Genomic DNA, 20,009 nt, shown 5'->3' on the forward strand with positions numbered 1-20,009 from the left:
CCCACACCATATATATATATATATATATATATATATATATATATATATATATATATATATATATATATATATATATATATATATATATATATATATATATATATATATATATATATATATATATATATATACAGAGCATCAGATTCGGGAAGAGCAGTGTGGTTTCAGAGGTGGTAGAGGATGTGTGGATCAGGTGTTTGCTTTGAAGGATGTATGTGAGAAATACTTAGAAAAGCAAATGGATTTGTATGTAGCATTTATGGATCTGGAGAAGGCATATGATAGAGTTGATAGAGATGCTCTGTGGAAGGTATTAAGAATATATGGTGTGGGAGGCAAGTTGTTAGAAGCAGTGAAAAGTTTCTATCGAGGATGTAAGGCATGAGTACGTGTAGGAAGAGAGGAAAGTGATTGGTTCTCAGTGAATGTAGGTTTGGGGCAGGGGTGTGTGATGTCTCCATGGTTGTTTAATTTCTTTATGGATGGGGTTGTTAGGGGGGTGAATGCAAGAGTTTTGGAAAGAGGGGCAAGTATGAAGTCTGTTGGGGATGAGAGAGCTTGGGAAGTGAGTCAGTTGTTGTTCACTGATGATACAGCGCTGGTGGCTGATTCATGTGAAAAACTGCATAATCTACTGACTGAGTTTGGTAAAGAGTGTGAAAGAAGAAAGTTAAGAGTAAATGTGATTAAGAGCAAGGTAATTAGGTACAGTAGGGTTGAGGGTCAAGTCAATTGGGAGGCAACTTTGAATGGAGAAACACTGGAGGAAGTAGAGTGTTTTAGATATCTGGGAGTGGATCTGGCAGCGGATGGAACCATGGAAGCGGAAGTGAATCATAGGGTGGGGGAGGGGGCGAAGATCCTGGGAGCCTTGAAGAATGTGTGGAAGTCAAGAACATTATCTCGGAAAGCAAAAATGGCTATGTTTAAAGGAATAGTGGTTACAACAATGTTGTATGGTTGTGAGGCGTGGGCTATGTATAGAGTCGCGCGCAGGAGGATGGATGTACTGGAAATGAGATGTTTGAGGACAATGTGTGGTGTGAGGTGGTTTGATCGAGTAAGTAACGTAAGGGTAAGAGAGATGTGTGGAAATAAAAAGAGCGTGGTTGAGAGAGCAGAAGAATGTGTTTTGAAATGGTTTGGGCACATGGAGAGAATGAGTGAGGAAAGATTGACCAAGAGGATATATGTGTCGGAGGTGGAGGGAACGAGAAGTGGGAGACCAAATTGGAGGTGGAAAGATGGAGTGAAAAAGATTTTGTGTGATCGGTTCCTGGACATTCAGGAGGGTGAAAGGAGGGCAAGGAATAGAGTGAATTGGATCGATGTGGTGTACCTCACACCACACATTTTCCTCAAACATCTCATTTCCAGCACATCCATCCTCCTGCGCACATCTCTATCCATAGCCCACGCCTCGCAACCATACAACATTGTTGGAACCACTATTCCTTCAAACATACCCATTTTTGCTTTCCGAGATAATGTTCTCGACTTCCACACATTTTTCAAGGCTCCCAAAATTTTCGCCCCCTCCCCCACCCTATGATCCACTTCCGCTTCCATGGTTCCATCCGCTGACAGATCCACTCCCAGATATCTAAAACACTTCACTTCCTCCAGTTTTTCTCCATTCAAACTCACCTCCCAATTAACTTGACCCTCACCCCTACTGTACCTAATAACCTTGCTCTTATTCACATTTACTCTTAACTTTCTTCTTCCACACACTTTACCAAACTCAGTCACCAGCTTCTGCAGTTTCTCACATGAATCAGCCACCAGCGCTGTATCATCAGCGAACAACAACTGACTCACTTCCCAAACTCTCTCATCCCCAACAGACTTCATACTTGCCCCTCTTTCCAGGACTCTTGCATTTACCTCCCTAACAACCCCATCCATAAACAAATTAAACAACCATGGAGACATCACACACCCCTGCCGCAAACCTACATTCACTGAGAACCAATCACTTTCCTCTCTTCCTACACGTACACATGCATTACATCCTCGATAAAAACTTTTCACTGCTTCTAACAACTTGCCTCCCACACCATATATTCTTAATACCTTCCACAGAGCATCTCTATCAACTCTATCATATGCCTTCTCCAGATCCATAAATGCTACATATAAATCCATTTGCTTTTCTAAGTATTTCTCACATACATTCTTCAAAGCAAACACCTGATCCACACATCCTCTACCACTTCTGAAACCGCACTGCTCTTCCCCAATCTGATGCTCTGTACATATATATATATATATATATATATATATATATATATATATATATATATATATATATATATATATATATATATAATTTTGTCGCTGTCTCCCGCGTTTGCGAGGTAGCGCAAGGAAACAGATGAAAGGAATGGCCAAACCCACCCCCATACACATGTATATACATACGTCCACACAAGCAAATAAACATACCTACACAGCTTTCCATGGTTTACCCCAGACGCTTCATATGCCCTGATTCAATCCACTGACAGCACGTCAACCCCGGTATACCACATCGATCCAAATCACTCTATTCCTTGCCCTCCTTTCACCCTCCTGCATGTTCAGGCCCCGATCACACAAAATCTTTTTCACTCCATCTTTCCACCTCCAATTTGGTCTCCCACTTCTCCTCGTTCCCTCCACCTCCGACACATATATCTTCTTGGTCAATCTTTCCTCACTCATTCTCTCCATGTGCCCAAACCATTTCAAAACACCCTCTTCTGCTCTCTCAACCACGCTCTTTTTATTTCCACACATCTCTCTTACCCTTACGTTACTTACTCGATCAAACCACCTCACACCACACATTGTCCTCAAACATCTCATTTCCACCACATCCATCCTCCTGCGCACAACTATATCCATAACCCACGCCTCGCAACCATACAACATTGTTGGAACCACTATTCCTTCAAATATACCCATTTTTGCTTTCTGAGATAATGTTCTCGACTTCCACACATTCTTCAAGGCTCCCAGGATTTTCGCCCCCTCCCCCTCCCTATGATTCACTTCCGCTTCCATGGTTCCATCCGCTGCCAGATCCACTCCCAGGTATCTAAAACACTTTACTTCCTCCAGTTTTTCTCCATTCAAACTCACCTCCCGATTGACTTGACCCTCAACCCTACTGTACCTAATAACCTTGCTCTTATTCACATTTACTCTTAACTTTCTTCTTTCACACACTTTACCAAACTCAGTCACCAGCTTCTGCAGTTTCTCACATGAATCAGCCACCAGCGCTGTATCATCAGCGAACAACAACTGACTCACTTCCCAAGCTCTCTCATCCCCAACAGACTTCATACTTGCCCCTCTTTCCAAAACTCTTGCATTCACCTCCCTAACAACCCCATCCATAAACAAATTAAACAACCATGGAGACATCACACACCCCTGCCGCAAACCTACATTCACTGAGAACCAATCACTTTCCTCTCTTCCTACACGTACACATGCCTTACATCCTCGATAAAAACTTTTCACTGCCTCTAACAACTTGCCTCCTACACCATATATTCTTAAAACCTTCCAAAGAGCATCTCTATCAACTCTATCATACGCCTTCTCCAGATCCATAGATGCTACATACAAATCCATTTGTTTTTCAAAGGATTTCTCACATACATTCTTCAAAGCAAACACCTGATCCACACATCCTCTACCAGTTCTGAAAACACACTGCTCTTTCCCAATCTGATGCTATGTACATGCCTTCACCCTCACAATTAATACCCTCCCATATAATTTACCAGGAATACTCAACAAACTTATACCTCTGTAATTTGAGCACTCACTCTTATCCCCTTTGCCTTTGTACAATGGCATTATGCAAGCATTCCGCCAATCCTCAGGCACCTCACCATGAGTCATACATACATTAAATAACCTCACCAACCAGTCAACAATACAGTCACCCCCTTTTTTAATAAATTCCACTGCAATACCATCCAAACCTGCTGCCTTGCCGGCTTTCATCTTCCGTAAAGCTTTTACTACCTCTTCTCTATTTACCAAATCATTTTCCCTAACCCTTTCACTTTGCACACCACCTCGACCAAAACACTCTATATCTGCCACTCTATCATCAAACACATTCAACAAACCTTCAAAATACTCACTCCATCTCCTTCTCACATCACCACTACTTGTTATCACCTCCCCATTAGCCCCCTTCACTGATGTTCCTATTTGCTCCCTTGTCTTACGCACTTTATTTACCTCCTTCCAAAACATCTTTTTATTCTCCCTGAAATTTAATAATACTCTCTCACCCCAACTCTCATTTGCCCTCTTTTTCACTTCTTGCACCTTTCTCTTGACCTCTTGTCTCTTTCTTTTATACCTCTCCCACTCATTTGCATTTTTTCCCTGCAAAAATCATCCAAATGCCTCTCTCTTCTCTTTCACTAATAATCTTACTTCTTCATCCCACCACTCACTACCTTTTCTAATCAACCCACCTCCCACGTTTCTCATGCCACAAGAATCTTTTGCGTAAGCCATCACTGATTCCCTAAATACATCCCATTCCTCCCCCACTCCCTTACCTCCTTTGTTCTCACCTTTTTCCATTCTGAACTCAGTCTCTCCTGGTACTTCCTCAAACAACTCTCCTTCCCAAGCTCACTTACTCTCACCACTCTCTTCACCCCAACATTCTCTTCTTTTCTGAAAACCCTCACAAATCTTCACCTTCGCCTCCACAAGATAATGAACAGACATCCCTCCAGTTGCACCTCTCAGCACATTAACATCCAAAAGTCTCTTTTTCGCGCGTCTATCAATTAACACATAATCCAATAATGCTCTCTGGCCATCTCTCCTACTTACATACATATACTTATGTATATCTCGCTTTTTAAACATGGTATTCCCAATCACCAGTCCTTTATCAGCACATAAATCTACAAGCTCTTCACCATTTCCATTTACAACTCTGAACACCCCATGTATACCAATTATTCCCTCAACTGCCACATTACTCACCTTTGCATTCAAATCACCCATCACTATAACCCAATCCTGTGCAACAAAACCACCAACACACTCATTCAGCTGCTCCCAAAACACTTGCCTCTCATGATCTTTCTTCTCATGCCCAGGTGCATATGCACCAATAATCACCCATCTCTCTCCATCAACTTTCAGTTTTACCCATATCAATCTAGAATTTACTTTCTTAAACTCTATCACATACTCCCACAACTCCTGATATATATATATATATATATATATATATATATATATATATATATATATATATATATATATATATCCCTGGGGATAGGGGAGAAAGAATACTTCCCACGTATTCCCTGCATGTCGTAGAAGGCGACTAAAAGGGAAGGGAGCGGGGGGGCTGGAAATCCTCCCCTCTCGTTTTTTTTTTTTTTTAATTTTCCAAAAGAAGGAACAGAGAAGGGGGCCAAGTGAGGATATTCCCTCAAAGGCCCAGTCCTCTGCTCTTACCGCTAGCTCGCTATCGTGGGAAATGGCGAATAGTATGAAAAAAAAAAAAAAAATATATATATATATATATATATATATATATATATATATATATATATATATATATATATATATATATATATATATATATTTTTTTTTTTTTTTATACTTTGTCGCTGTCTCCCGCGTTTGCGAGGTAGCGCAAGGAAACAGACGAAAGAAATGGCCCAACCCCCCCCCATACACATGTACATACACAAGTCCACACACGCAAATATACATACCTACACAGCTTTCCATGGTTTACCCCAGACGCTTCACATGCCTTGATTCACTCCACTGACAGCACGTCAACCCCTGTATACCACATCGCTCCAATTCACTCTATTCCTTGCCCTCCTTTCACCCTCCTGCATGTTCAGGCCCCGATCACACAAAATCTTTTTCACTCCATCTTTCCACCTCCAATTTGGTCTCCCCCTTCTCCTCGTTCCCTCCACCTCCGACACATATATCCTCTTGGTCAATCTTTCCTCACTCATTCTCTCCATGTGCCCAAACCATTTCAAAACACCCTCTTCTGCTCTCTCAACCACGCTCTTTTTATTTCCACACATCTCTCTTACCCTTGCGTTACTTACTCGATCAAACCACCTCACACCACACATTGTCCTCAAACATCTCATTTCCAGCACATCCATCCTCCTGCGCACAACTCTATCCATAGCCCACGCCTCGCAACCATACAACATTGTTGGAACCACTATTCCTTCAAACATACCCATTTTTGCTTTCCAAGATAATGTTCTCGACTTCCACACATTTTTCAAGGCTCCCAAAATTTTCGCCCCCTCCCCCACCCTATGATCCACTTCCGCTTCCATGGTTCCATCCGCTGACAGATCCACTCCCAGATATCTAAAACACTTCACTTCCTCCAGTTTTTCTCCATTCAAACTCACCTCCCAATTGACTTGACCCTCAACCCTACTGTACCTAATAACCTTGCTCTTATTCACATTTACTCTTAACTTTCTTCTTCCACACACTTTACCAAACTCAGTCACCAGCTTCTGCAGTTTCTCACATGAATCAGCCACCAGCGCTGTATCATCAGCGAACAACAACTGACTCACTTCCCAAGCTCTCTCATCCCCAACAGACTTCATACTTGCCCTCTTTCCAGGACTCTTGCATTTACCTCCCTAACAACCCCATCCATAAACAAATAAAACAACCATGGAGACATCACACACCCCTGCCACAAACCTACATTCACTGAGAACCAATCACTTTCCTCTCTTCCTACACGTACACATGCCTTACATCCTCGATAAAAACTTTTCACTGCTTCTAACAACTTGCCTCCCACACCATATATTCTTAATACCTTCCACAGAGCATCTCTATCAACTCTATCATATGCCTTCTCCAGATCCATAAATGCTACATACAAATCCATTTGCTTTTCTAAGTATTTCTCACATACATTCTTCAAAGCAAACACCTGATCCACACATCCTCTACCACTTCTGAAACCGCACTGCTCTTCCCCAATTTGATGCTCTGTACATGCCTTCACCCTCTCAATCAATACCCTCCCATATAATTTACCAGGAATACTCAACAAACTTATACCTCTGTAATTTGAGCACTCACTTTTATCCCCTTTGCCTTTGTACAATGGCACTATGCACGCATTCCGCCAATCCTCAGGCACCTCACCATGAGTCATACATACATTAAATAACCTTACCAACCAGTCAACAATACAGTCACCCCCTTTTTTAATAAATTCCACTGCAATACCATCCAAACCTGCTGCCTTGCCGGCTTTCATCTTCCGCAAAGCTTTTACTACCTCTTCTCTGTTTACCAAATCATTTTCCCTAACCCTCTCACTTTGCACACCACCTCGACCAAAACACCCTATATCTGCCACTCTGTCATCAGACACATTCAACAAACCTTCAAAATACTCATTCCATCTCCTTCTCACATCACCACTACTTGTTATCACCTCCCCATTTACGCCCTTCACTGAAGTTCCCATTTGCTCCCTTGTCTTACGCACCCTATTTACCTCCTTCCAGAACATCTTTTTATTCTCCCTAAAATTTACTGATAGTCTCTCACCCCAACTCTCATTTGCCCTTTTTTTCACCTCTTACACCTTTCTCTTGACCTCCTGTCTCTTTCTTTTATACTTCTCCCACTCAATTGCATTTTTTCCCTGCAAAAATCGTCCAAATGCCTCTCTCTTCTCTTTCACTAATACTCTTACTTCTTCATCCCACCACTCACTACCCTTTCTAAACAGCCCACCTCCCACTCTTCTCATGCCACAAGCATCTTTTGCGCAATCCATCACTGATTCCCTAAATACATCCCATTCCTCCCCCACTCCCCTTACTTCCATTGTTCTCACCTTTTTCCATTCTGTACACAGTCTCTCCTAGTACTTCCCCACACAGGTCTCCTTCCCAAGCTCACTTACTCTCACCACCTTCTTCACCCCAACATTCACTCCTCTTTTCTGAAAACCCATACTAATCTTCACCTTAGCCTCCACAAGATAATGATCAGACATCCCTCCAGTTGCACCTCTCAGCACATTAACATCCAAAAGTCTCTCTTACGCACGCCTGTCAATTAACACGTAATCCAATAACGCTCTCTGGCCATCTCTCCTACTTACATAAGTATACTTATGTATATCTCACTTTTTAAACCAGGTATTCCCAATCATCAGTCCTTTTTCAGCACATAAATCTACAAGCTCTTCACCATTTCCATTTACAACACTGAACACCCCATGCATACCAATTATTCCCTCAACTGCCACATTACTCACCTTTGCATTCAAATCACCCATCACTATAACCCGGTCTCGTGCATCAAAACCGCTAACACACTCATTCAGCTGCTCCCAAAACACTTGCCTCTCATGATCTTTCTTCTCATGCCCAGGTGCATATGCACCAATAATCACCCACCTCTCTCCATCAACTTTCAATTTTACCCATATTAATCGAGAATTTACTTTCTTACATTCTATCACATACTCCCACCACTCCTGTTTCAGGAGTACTGCTACTCCTTCCCTTGCTCTTGTCCTCTCACTAACCCCTGACTTTACTCCCAAGACATTCCCAAACCACTCTTCCCCTTTACCCTTGAGCTTCGTTTCACTCAGAGCCAAAACATCCAGGTTCCTTTCCTCAAACATACTACCTATCTCTCCTTTTTTCACATCTTGGTTACATCCACACACATTTAGACACCCCAGTCTGAGCCTTCGAGGAGTATGAGCACTCCCCGCATGACTCCTTCTTCTGTTTCCCATTTTAGAAATTTAAAAAATACAAAGTCATCAACATATATATGGGAGCGGGGGGGCTGGAAATCCTCCCCTCTCAGTTTTTTTTAATTTTCCAAAAGAAGGAACAGAGAAGGGGGCCAGGTGAGGATATTCCCTCAAAGGTCCAGTCCTCTGTTCTTAACGCTACCTTGCTAACGCAGGAAATGGCGAAGAGTATGAATAAAAAAAAAAAAAAAAAAAAAAAAATATATATATATATATATATATATATATATATATATATATATATATATATATATATATATAGGGGATAGGGGAGAAAGAATACTTCCCACGTATTCCCTGCGTGTCGTAGAAGGCGACTAAAAGGGGAGGGAGCGGGGGGCTGGAAATCCTCCCCTCTCGTTTTTTTTTTTCTTTTTTTTTTTAATTTTCCAAAAGAAGGAACAGAGAATTGGGCCAGGTGAGGGTATTCCCTCAAAGGCCCAGTCCTCTGTTCTTAACGCTACCTCGCTAATGCGGGAAATGGCGAATAGTTTGAAAGAAAAAAAGATATATATATATATATATATATATATATATATATATATATATATATATATATATATATATATATATATGTTTTTTTTTAATTTTCCAAAAGAAGGAACAGAGAAGGGGGCCAGGTGAGGATATTCCCTCAGAGGCCCAGTCCTCTGTTCTTAACGCTACCTTGCTAATGCGGGAAATGGTGAATAGTTTGAAAGAAAAGATATATATACATATATATATATATATACATATATATATATATATATATATATATATATATATATATATATATATATATATATATATATTATTTTTTTTTCTTATTATACTTTGTCGCTGTCTCCCGCGTTTGCGAGGTAGCGCAAGGAAACAGACGAAAGAAATGGCCCAAACTCCCCCATACACATGTATATACATACGTCGACACACGCAAATATACATACCTACACAGCTTTCCATGGTTTACCCCAGACGCTTCACATGCCCTGCTTCAATCCACTGACAGCACGTCAACCCCGGTATACCACATCGCTCCAATTCACTCTATTCCTTGCCCTCCTTTCACCCTCCTGCATGTTCAGGCCCCGATCACACAAAATCTTTTTCACTCCATCTTTCCACCTCCAATTTGGTCTCCCACTTCTCCTCGTTCCCTCCACCTCCGACACATATATCCTCTTGGTCAATCTTTCCTCACTCATCCTTTCCATGTGCCCAAACCACTTCAAAACACCCTCTTCTGCTCTCTCAACCACTCTCTTTTTATTTCCACACATCTCTCTTACCCTTACGTTACTCACTCGATCAAACCACCTCACACCACACATTGTCCTCAAACATCTCATTTCCAGCACATCCATCCTCCTGCGCACAACTCTATCTATAGCCCACGCCTCGCAACCATACACCATTGTTGGAACCACTATTCCTTCAAACATACTCATTTTTGCTTTCCGAGATAATGTTCTCGACTTCCACACATTCTTCAAGGCCCCCAGGATTTTCGCCCCCTCCCCCACCCTATGATCCACTTCCGCTTCCATGGTTCCATCCTCTGCCAGATCCACTCCCAGATATCTAAAACACTTCACTTCCTCCAGTTTTTCTCCATTCAAACTCACCTCCCAATTGAATTGACCCTCAACCCTACTGTACCTAATAACCTTGCTCTTATTCACATTTACTCTTAACTTTTTTCTTCCACACACTTTTCCAAACTCAGTCACCAGCTTCTGCAGTTTCTCACATGAATCAGCCACCAGCGCTGTATCATCAGCGAACAACAACTGACTCACTTCCCAAGCTCTCTCATCCCCAACATACTTCATACTTGCCCCTCTTTCCAAAACTCTTGCATTTACCTCCCTAACAACCCCATCCATAAACAAATTAAACAACCATGGAGACATCACACACCCCTGCCGCAAACCTACATTCACTGAGAACCAATCACTTTCCTCTCTTCCTACACGTACACATGCCTTACATCCTCGATAAAAACTTTTCACTGCTTCTAACAACTTGCCTCCCACACCATATATTCTTAATACCTTCCACAGAGCATCTCTATCAACTCTATCATATGCCTTCTCCAGATCCATAAATGCTACATACAAATCCATTTGCTTTTCTAAGTATTTCTCACATACATTCTTCAAAGCAAACACCTGATCCACACATCCTCTACCACTTCTGAAACCACACTGCTCTTCCCCAATCTGATGCTCTGTACATGCCTTCACCCTCTCAATCAGTACCCTCCCATATAATTTACCAGGAATACTCAACAAACTTATACCTCTGTAATTTGAGCACTCACTCTTATCCCCTTTGCCTTTGTACAATGGCACTATGCACGCATTCCGCCAATCCTCAGGCACCTCACCATGAGTCATACATACATTAAATAACCTTACCAACCAGTCAACAATACAGTCACCCCCTTTTTTAATAAATTCCACTGCAATACCATCCAAACCCGCTGCCTTGCCGGCTTTCATCTTCCGCAAAGCTTTCACTACCTCTTCTCTGTTTACCAAATCATTTTCCCTAACCCTCTCACTTTGCACACCACCTCGACCAAAACACCCTATATCTGCCACTCTATCATCAAACACATTCAACAAACCTTCAAAATACTCACTCCATCTCCTTCTCACATCACCACTACTTGTTATCACCTCCCCACTTGCACCCTTCACCGAAGTTCCCATTTGCTCCCTTGTCTTACGCACTTTATTTACCTCCTTCCAGAACATCTTTTTATTCTCCCTAAAATTTAATGATACTCTCTCACCCCAACTCTCATTTGCCCTTTTTTCACCTCTTGCACCTTTCTCTTGACCTCCTGTCTCTTTCTTTTATACATCTCCCACTCAATTGCATTTTTTCCCTGCAAAAATCGTCCAAATGCCTCTCTCTTCTCTTTCACTAATACTCTTACTTCTTCATCCCACCACTCACTACCCTTTCTAATCAACCCACCTCCCACTCTTCTCATGCCACAAGCTGAGAGGTGCAACTGGAGGGATGTCTGATCATTATCTTGTGGAGGCTAAGGTGAAGATTTGTATGGCTTTTCAGAAAAGAAGAGGGAATGTTGGGGTGAAGAGGGTGGTGAGAGTAAGTGAGTTTGAGAAGGAGACCTGTGTGAGGAAGTACCAGGAGAGACTGAGTACAGAATGGAAAAAGGTGAGAACAATGGAAGTAAGGGGAGTGGGGGAGGAATGGGATGTATTTAGGGAATCAGTGATGGATTGCGCAAAAGATATATATATATATATATATATATATATATATATATATATATATATATATATATATATATATATATATTCTCTCACTCTCATACTATTTGCCATCTCCCGCATTAGCGAGGTTGCGTTAAGAACAGAGGACTGGACCTTTGAGGGAATATCCTCACCTGGCCCCCTTCTCTGTCCCTTCTTTTGGAAAATTAAAAAAAAACGAGAGGGGAGGATTTCCAGCCCCCCGCTCCCTTCCCTTTTAGTCGCCTTCTACGGCACGCAGGAAATACGTGGGAAGTATTCTTTCTCCCTATCCCCTATCTCTTGAAATGCGAAAAGCCTCCTCCATTTCAAGTTTCTTTACTGCTTTCTCCAAATTGCTAATCAAGGCTCACCAACTGAGGTTATGATTTGAATTCCTTAGGAAATGCCTTGATGAACAAGTGATGCCAAGATCTGTCCTACCTCAACGTTTGTTGCAGCTGTCTGGTTGACCATTTGACCAATTTCAAAATATTATTTTAAAGAAAAACTTTGAATCAAAGAAACTTGAAATGGAGGAGGTTTTTCACAATTCAAGAGAGAAGAAACATGCCTTTCAAATGGCAATACTGACACACTGGAAGAACCGGATGTTGGACTACTGCTATGATGAATTAAGGAAAAAACACAATAGGCTACAAGTGTCACTAAATCGTAAGTTGGACCATCTTATTGAAAACAGCGATTGGACCAAGAACACAAACCCATCTTTTGTGGTAAACCTGTTTAATAAACAACTAGATAAAGATTCCTTGTGTGCATTAAGCTATGGTTTAAGTTTTGTGTGCTATAACAGAGAAGCCAGCTGTGTTGATGTCACAAAGTCTTTTTGTAATTTAGAAAAATACAGTAATTTAAGTAATGATGATATTAATATCTGTAAGGGTTTAGTGTATGCCAGTTTGTCAAAACCAGTGGAAGCTAATTGCCCTAAAAGGTTCATAAGAGCTATCAACACCTTAAAAAAAGACAAGGATATACATATTACTAAAGCAGATAAGGCTAACACTTGTGATTTTAGACAAAAGTAACTATCTATCTAAAATGAATGATCTTCTAAATGATGACACAACATATTCTAAATTTAGTAACAATCCCTTAGAAGCATTTAATTCTCATTTCAATAAAGAAATGAAGTTGTTGGTGAAAGGTAACATTTCTCTTATCAAAAGTTTGTCATCTTTGTCCCCTTCATTGCCATACATGTATGGACTTATCAAAACACATAAACAGAATTTTCCAGCAAGACCTATAGTGAGTTCAGTAGGCTCCATCACATATATATTGTCAAAATGGTTAGTTTCTTTATTAAGCCCTTTAGTGGGCAAGGTATCAAATTCTAATATCATGAACAATTTAGATTTAGTCAACAAGCTAAACAATATCAATGTTAATTTTGATTTCAAACTAGGTAGCTTTGATGTTTCCTCACTTTTCACTAAAGTTCCAGTTGATGACCTTTTAGAATATTTATTTGATGTCTTGGATGATATTCATTTACCTGTCTCAAAGTCTAATTTCATTGAACTGATAAAATTGTGTATAAAAGACTGTGAACTTCAATTTAATGGAGATTATTATGCTCAAAAATTTGGTATGGCAATGGGTAACCCTCTTTCACCTGTACTAAGTAATCTTTATATGGAATTTTTTGAAACAAAATTACTAAAGGATATCTTACCTTCTAATGCAATTTGGTTTAGGTATGTAGATGATGTTCTTTGTGTTTGGCCAACAAATGAAAATATACAAATATTTCTCCCCTCACTTAACAATTTAGTACCTTCCATCAAATTTACTGTAGAAAATGAAAATAATGGTATGATACCCTTTTTAGATTGCATGATCCATGGACAAGGAAACAAGTTTAAGTTTAGCATATACAGAAAACCCACCAATGTATGCTCATATATCCATTATTACTCATCTCAACATGACAGAGTTAAATTATCATCATTTCAATCTATGTTCCTTAGGGTATTATGTATTTGCAGTCCAGAGTTTATTGATGATGAGCTTGAGATGATATATTCTATTGGATCTAAGTTAAAGTACCCTAGATCTTTCATTGATAAATCCCTTAAGTTAGCAAAGAAATCATTCAAAAGAGTTGAGCCCAAACCTCCCATTGACACCAAGAATCTTTTAGTTCTCCCTTTTAATAATAATTTCACTTTGCTTCCCATGTTGCTTAAATCCTTTAATGTAAATGTTGCCTTTAGCAACAATAATACTAAAAACAATATCTTAATCAGGAATTCACCAGATTATTCTCTTGGATGGACCTATGAAGTGCCTTGTGGAAACTGTGATAAATTTTATGTTGGTCAGACTGGTAAGGATCTTTCTGTTAGACTTAAGCAACATAAATACAGTATAAGAACAGGACAAGAATCAAATGCCTCGTTTAATCACATTAAAAACTATGATCATTGGATTGAAAGGAATTACACCATCTCAGTTATTACCTCTTACCTCTAACCCTATTACCAAGAGAAATATCATTGAATCTTATATTATCAAATACACAAAGAATTATAATCTTAATATTAGTGATGGTCTATACAAATTAGATAACTTCATTGTTGATAAAATTTGTAAAATGATAACTTTATGAACGCTAGTTGTATGTTTTGGACAATCACGTTTACCAAATGGCGTCCTAGCTTCGTCTCTTTGATGTATATCAACTGACTGTTATATTTCTCTCTTGTGTCTCCCCTAATGATGTGATTATTACACGAAAGTGCACTTGGGAACTTTTTGTGTTTCATTTTCCCTGTGGACTCATAGGAATATGAGACGACTAAAGTGGACGGGAGCAGGGGGCTAGAAACCCTCCCCTCCTTGTATTTCAACTTTCTAAAAGGGGAAACATAGGAAGGAGTCATGCAGAGAGTGCTCGTCCTCCCCAAAGGCTCAGATTGGGGTGTCTAAATGTGTGTGGATGTAACCAAGATGAGAAAAAAGGAGAGATAGGTAGTATGTTTGAGGAAAGGAACCTGGATGTTTTGGCTCTGAGTGAAACGAAGCTCAAGGGTAAAGGGGAAGAGTGGTTTGGGAATGTCTTGGGTGTAAAGTCAGGGGTTAGTGAGAGGACAAGAGCAAGGGAAGGAGTAGTACTACTCCTGAAACAGGAGTGGTGGGAGTATGTGATACAGTGTAAGAAAGTAAACTCTAGATTGATATGGGTAAAACTGAAAGTTAATGGAGAGAGATGGGTGATTATTGGTGCATATGCACCTGGGCATGAGAAGATAGATCATGAGAGGCAAGTGTTTTGGGAGCAGCTGAATGAGTGTGTTAGTGGTTTTGATGCATGAGACCGGGTTATAGTGATGGGTGATTTGAATATAAAGGTGAGTAATGTGGCGGTTCAGGGAATAATTGGTATACATGGGGTGTTCAGTAAATGGAAATGGTGAAGAGTTTGTAGATTTATGTACTGAAAAAGGACTGGTGATTGGGAATACCTGGTTTAAAAAGAGATATATACATAAGTATACGTATGTAAGCAAGAGAGATGGCCAGAGAGCGTTATTGGATTACGTGTTAATTGATAGGCGCGCGAAAGAGAGACTTTTGGATGTTAATGTGCTGAGAGGTGTAACTGGAGGGATGTCTGATCATTATCTTGTGGAGGCGAAGGTGAAGATTGGTAGAGGTTTTCAGAAAAGAAGAGAGAATGTTGGGGTAAAGAGAGTGGTGAGAGTAAGCAAGTTTGGGAACGAGACTTGAGTGAGGAAGCAGCAGGACAGACTTAATATAGAAAGGAAAAAGGTGAGAACAAAGGACGTAAGGGGAGTGGGGGAGCAGTGGGATGTATTTAGGGAAGCACTGATGGCTTGCGGAAAAGATGCTTGTGGCATGAGAAGCGTGGGAGGTGGTCAGATTAGAAAGGGTAGTGAGTAGTGGGATGAAAAAGTAAGATTATTAGTGAAAGAGAAGAGAGAGGCATTTGGACGATTTTTGCAGGGAAATAATACAAATGAGTGGGAGATGTATAAAAGAAAGAGGCAGGAGGTGAAGAGAAAGGTACAAGAGGTGAAAAAGAGGGCAAATGGGAGTTGGGGTGAGAGAGTATCATTAAATTTTAGGGAGAATAAAAAGATGTTTTGGAAGGAGGTAAATAAAGTGCGTAAGACAAGGGAGCAAATGGGAACTTCAGTGAAGGGGGGTAATGGGGAGGTGACAACAAGTAGTGGTGATGTGAGAAGGAGATGGAGTGAGTATTTTGAAGGTTTCTTGAATGTGTTTGATGATAAGAGTGGCAGATATAGGGTGTTTTGGTCGAGGTGGTGTGCAAAGTGAGAGGGTTAGGGAAAATGATTTGGTAAACAGAGAAGAGGTAGTAAAAGCTTTGCGGAAGATGAAAACCGGCAAGGCAGCGGGTTTGGATGGTATTGCAGGGGAATTCATTAAAAAAGGAGGTGACTGTATTGTTGACTGGTTGGTAAGTTATTTAATGTATGTATAACTCATGGTGAGGTGCCTGAGGATTGGTGGAATGCTTGCATAGTGCCACTGTACAAAGTCAAAGAGGACAAAGGTGAGTACTCAAAATACAGAGGTACAAGTTTGTTGAATATTCCTGGGAAATTATATGGGAGGGTATTGACTGAAGAGGGTGACGGCATGTACAGAGCATCAGATTGGGGAAGAGCAGTGTGGTTTCAGAAGTGGTAGAGGATGTGTGGATCAGGTGTTTGCTTTGAAGAATGTATGTGAGAAATACTTAGAAAAGCAAATGGATTGGTATGTAGCATTTATGGATCTGGAGAAGGCATATGAGAGAGTTGATAGAGATGCTCTGTGGAAGGTATTAAGAATATATGGTGTGGAAGGCAAGTTGTTAGAGGTACTGAAAAGTTTTTTTGAAGATCTAAGGCATGTGTACGTGTAGGAAGAGAGGAAAGTGATTGGTTCTCAGTGAATGTAGGTTTGTGGCAGGAGTGTGTGATGTGTCCATGGTTGTTTAATTTGTTTATGGATGGGGTTGTTAGGGAGGTGAATGCAAGATTTTGGAAAGAGGAGCAAGTATGCAGTCTGTTGTGGATGAGAGAGCTTGTGAAGTGAGTCAGTTGTTGTTCGCTGATGATACAGCGCTGGTGGCTGATTCATGTGAGAAACTATAGAAGCTAGTGACTGAGTTTGGTAAAGTGTGTGAAAGAAGAAAGCTGAGAGTAAATATGAATAAGAGTAAGGTTATTAGATACAGTAGGGTTGAGGGTCAAGTAATTGGGAAGTAAGTTTGAATGGAGAAAAACTGGAGGAAGTGAAGTATTTTAGATATCTGGAGGTGGATTTGGCAGCAGATGGAACCATAGAAGTGCGAGTGAATCATCGGGGGGGAGGGGGCGAAAATTCTGGGAGCCTTGAAGAATGTGTGGAAGTCGAGAACATTATCTCAGAAAGCAAAAATGGGTATGTTTGAAGGAATAGTGGTTCCAACAATGTTGCATGCTTGCGTGGCGTGGGCTATAGATAGAGTTGTGCGCAGGAGAGTGGATGTGCTGGAAGTGAGATGTTTTAGGACAATATATGAAGTGAGGTGGTTTGATCGAGTAAGTAATAATAGGGTAAGAGAGATGTGTGGTAATAAAAAGTGTGTGGTTGAGAGAGCAGAAGAGGGTGTTTTGAAATGTTTTGGTCACATGGAGGGAATGAGTGAGGAAAGATTGACCATGAGGATATATGTGTCAGAGGTGGAGGGAACGAGTAGAAGTGGGAGACCAAATTGGAGGTGGAAAGATGGAGTGAAAAAGATCTTGAGTGATCGGAGCCTGAACATGCAGGAGGGGGAAAGGCGTGCAAGGAATGGAGTGAAATGGAACGATGTGGTATACCGGGGTCAACGTGTGTCAATGGATTGAATCAGGGCATGTGAAGCGTCTGGGGTAAACCATGGAAAGTTCTGTGGGGCTTGGATGTGGAAAGGGAGCTGTGGTTTCGGTGCATTATGACATGATAGCTAGAGACTGAGCGTGAACGAATGGGGCCTTTGTTGTCTTTTCCTAGCGCTACCTCGCACACATGAGGGGGGAGGGTGTTGTTATTCCATGTGTGGCGGGGTGGCGATGGAAATGAATAAAGGCAGACAGTATGAATTATGGACATGGGTATATATTTATATGTCTGTGTGTGTATATATATGTATACATATATACATGTATATGAATATGTGTATATATATGTATACACCTGGAATAACAACCCCCTCCCCCTTCATGTGTGCGAGGTAGTGCTAGGAAAAGAAAACAAAAGCCCCATTCGTTCACACTCAGTCTCTAGCTGTCATGTAATAATGCACCAAAATCACAGCTCCCTTTCCACATCCAGGCCCCACAGAATTTTCCATAGTTTGCCCCAGACGCTTCACATGCCCTGGTTCAATCCATTGACAGCACGTCCACCCCGGTATACCACATCGTTCCAATTCACTCTATTCCTTGCACACATTTCACCCTCCTGCATGTTCAGGCCCTGATCACTCAAAATCTTTTTCACTCCATCTTTCCACTTCCAATTTCGTCTCCCACTTCTCCTCGTTCAATCCACCTCCGACACATATATCCTCTAGGTCAATCTTTCCTCACTCATTCTCTCCATGTGAACAAACCATTTCAAAACACCCTCTTCTGCTCTCTCAACCACCCTCATTTTATTTCCACACATCTCTCTCACCCGTACATTACTTACTCGATCAAACCACCTCACACAACATACTGTCCTCAAACATCTAATTTCCAGCACATCCACCCTCCTGCGCACAACTCTATCCATAGCCCAAGCCTCGCAACCATACAACATTGTTGGAACCACTATTCCTTCAAACATATCCATTTTTGCTTTCCGAGATAATGTTCTCAACTTCCAAACATTCTTCAAGGCTCACAGGATATTCGCTCCCTCCCCCACCCTATGAGTCACTTCCGCTTCCATGATTCCATCTGCTGGCAGATCCACTCCCAGGTATCTAAAATACTTCACTTCCTCCAGTTTTTCTACATTCAAACTTACCTCCCAACTGACTTGACCCTCAACCCTACTGTACCTAATAACCTTGCTCTTATTCACATTTACACTTAACTTTCTTCTTTCACACACTTTACCAAACCCAGTTACCAGCTTCTGCAGTTTCTCACATGAATCAGCCGCCAGCGCTGTATCATCAGCGAACAACAACTGACTCACTTCCCAAGCTCTCTCATCCACAAGAGACTGCATACTTGCCCATCTATCCAAAACTCTTGCATTCACCTCCCTAACAACCCCATCCATAAACAAATTAAACGACCATGGAGACATCACACACCCCTGCTACAAACCTACATTCACTGAGAACCAATCACTTTCCTCTCTTCCTACACATACACATGCCTTACATCCTCGATAAAACTTTTCACTGCTTCTAACAACTTGCCTCCCACACCATATATTCTTAATACCTTCCACAGAGCATCTCTATCAATTCTATCATATGCCTTCTCTAGATCCATAAATGCTACATACGAATCCATTTGCTTTTCTAAGTATTTCTCACATACATTCTTCAAAGCAAACACCTGATCCACACATCCTCTACCACTTCTGAAACCACACTGCTCTTCCCCAATCTGATGCTCTGTACATGCCTTCACCCTCTCAATCAATACCCTCCCATATAATTTACCAGGAATACTCAACAAACTTATACCTCTGTAATTTGAGCACTCACTCTTATCCCCTTTGCCTTTGTACAATGGCACTATGCAAGCACTCTGCCAATCCTCAGGCACCTCACCATGAGTCATACACACATTAAATAACCTTACCAACCAGTCAACAATACAGTCACCCCCTTTTTTAATAAATTCCACTGCAATACCATCCAAACCTTCTGCCTTGCC

This window comes from Panulirus ornatus, chromosome 10 (assembly GCF_036320965.1).
Source record: "Panulirus ornatus isolate Po-2019 chromosome 10, ASM3632096v1, whole genome shotgun sequence".
Lineage (NCBI taxonomy): Eukaryota > Metazoa > Arthropoda > Malacostraca > Decapoda > Palinuridae > Panulirus > Panulirus ornatus.